Source organism: Monodon monoceros, unplaced genomic scaffold, assembly GCF_005190385.1.
Source record: "Monodon monoceros isolate NGI ecotype Baffin Bay Population unplaced genomic scaffold, NGI_Narwhal_1 Super_Scaffold_19, whole genome shotgun sequence".
Taxonomy (NCBI): domain Eukaryota; kingdom Metazoa; phylum Chordata; class Mammalia; order Artiodactyla; family Monodontidae; genus Monodon; species Monodon monoceros.
The window spans coordinates 14,046,166-14,049,054 of record NW_021703775.1 but is presented as its reverse complement, the minus strand read 5'-3'; positions in this window follow the sequence as shown (position 1 = coordinate 14,049,054).

Below are 2,889 nucleotides of genomic sequence, written 5' to 3'. Positions count from 1 at the left end.
GGCCAGAGAACTAGATCCCGCGTGCATGCCACAACAAAAAAATTTGCATGCCGCAACTAAGAGTCCACGTGCCGCGACTAAGAAACCCGCATACTGCAACTAAAGCCCTTAGTGCTGCAACTAAGACCCAGTGCAGCCAAAATAAATAAATATTAAAAAAAAAAGACCATCAGTCTCCCTTTTTAATAACTCTCCTGTCTGAGGCAGTGTCTCCACCCCCGCCATCACTTTCTCAGTTTGGGCCCCGCTCTGTTGCAAAAGCCTTTGACCAGTCCCCCTGACTCTAGTCTCATATCTCCTCTTCATCCTCCAGCCCGCTGCCCTGGTGACCTTCCTAAAACCCAAACGATTGGTCACAATGCCTTCATTAATGCAGCTAAAACAAGACAGTCCTGTGTCAGGACAAACCATAATCTCCCAACTAAGGGATCCCTCTTCTCCTTCTTCTTTATCCCTCCACGTTCCTTGTCCGTTTCTAAAATATTTATTATTTTAAAAGTCTTGTATTCACATAGTATTAAAAAAAAATCAAATAGTATAGAAAAGCATCAAATAAAAGGCAGAAGTTATCTTTTCCTCCTGCCAACCCCCGGAACCATTCTCCAAAAGTTACCACCACTTCTTATGTACCCTTCCTGAAAGAAAAAGTCTGCATATATCTATTTTTTAATTTAACACAAATGAGATCGTATTGCTGTGCACACTGGTTTATTTTTTTAAACAAAACACATCTAGAAGATCTTTCCATGCCAGTATATACAGGTCTACCTCATGTTTTAATGATTGCATACTTTTCCATTACGTGGGTGTATTTAACTTATCCCCTGCTGATGGATGTCTAGGTGCTTTCCAGTTTTTTTGTTATTACCGACAATGTAGCAGTGAACATCCTTGTACATAATTTTGGCATAACTTTGCCAGTACATTCCTAGGGCAAATTTCTAGCAGTAGAATTTCTAAGTCACTGAGAATAGGCATTCAAAATGTAGACAGACATTGCTGAATTGCCCTCCAGGAGAGCTGAATCTGTTTATGCTCCCAGGAATAGTGTATGAGGGTGCCTATTTCCCCATAATCTTGTGAACACTGGGCATTACCAAACTCTTGTTTACCAATCTGATGGATGACAAATGGAATCTCATTGTTTTGTGATGCATTTCTTTTAACTACGAGTGAGGGTGAATACATGTCTATTACGTGTCTATTCGCTATTTGTGTTTCTAGTAGATTTTCACATCCTCTGCCTATTTGGTGGTTAGTTTGAGTCGGGGTGTGTGAACAGTTGTCTCTCCCAGGGAAGTTAATAGATTGATAGAACTCCATGAATTTCAACTTTGCCCAAATAGGAGCCTCAAACAATCGAAGATTGAGTGGTCCCTGAAAGTTTAAGTAAGGATCTACTCCTGAAGTTTTCTGTCCAGTGATGCTTGGCCCAGTCAGCTGACCACACCTTACTTCTTATGCAAGCATCACCCCAAAAAAGAAGCCGCATATCTGCCAGCAAATCATTTCCATTCCCTTTTCCTCTCAGGTCCTGGACACCATTAATCTACTTTCTGACTCTATAGATTTTCCTATTCTGAATATTTCATATAAATAAAATCATAATATGTGATCCTTTGTGACTGGCTTCTTTCACTTAGCATAATGTTTTCAAGGTTTGTCCACACTGAAGTATGTATCAGTATTTAATTCTTTTTTATGGCCAAATAATATTCTATTGCATGAATATACCACATTCTGTTTATTATTGATAGACATTTGGTTTGTTTCTAACTTTTAGCTATTATGGAAAAACTGCTATGAACATTCATGTACTAGTTTTTGTGTGAACATATGTTTCAGCTCTCTTGGGTATATATCTAGGAGTGGAATTGCTGCGTCATACAATCATCCTATGTTTAACTTTTTGAGAAACTACCAACCTGTTTTCCATAGTATCTGCACCATTTTACATTTTCACCAGCAATATATGAGTGTTCCAATTTCTCCACATCATTCTCAACACTTGTTATTATGTCTCTTTTATTATAGCCATGCTAGTGGGCATGAAGTGGTATCTCACTGTTTTGATTTGCATTTCTCTAATGACTAATGATTTAGACCATATTTTCATGTGCATATTGGACATTTGTGATCTTCTTTGGAGAAATGTTTATTCAAATCCTTCGCCTATTTAAAAGTTAGATTTTTTGTTTTTTTATTGTTGAGGTGTAAGAGTTCTTTGTATATCCTGGATACTAGACCCTTGTCAGATATATGATTTGTAAATATTTTCTCCCACTCTGTGGGTTGTCTTTTCACTTTGCTGACAGTTTCCTTTAATGCAGAAAGGTTTTTAATTTTGATGAAGTCTAACTTATCTATTTTTACTTTGGTTGCTTGTGTTTTTGGTGTCGTATATAAGAAACCATCGCCTAGGGACTTCCTTGGTGGTGCAGTGGTTAAGAATCCACCTGCCAATGCAAGGGACACAGGTTCAAGCCCTGGTCCGGGAAGATCCCACATGCCACGGAGCAACTAGGCCCGTGTGCCACAACTACTGAGCCTGCGCTCTAGAGCCTGTGAGCCACAACTACTGAGCCCATGTGCCACAATTACTGAAGCCCACGTGCCTAGAGCCCGTGCTCCACAACAAGAGAAGCCACCACAATGAGAAGCTCATGCACCACAACAAAGAGAGCCCCCACTCGCTGCAACTAGAGAAAGCCCCGGTGCAGCAACGAAGACCCAACACAGCCAAAAATAAACAAATAAATAAATAAATTTTAAAAAAAGAAACCATTGCCTAATCCAAGACAATGTAGATTTACTCCTATGTTTTCTTTTAGGAGTTGTGTAGATTTAACTCTTACATATAAATCTTTGATCCATTTTGGGTTAATTTTT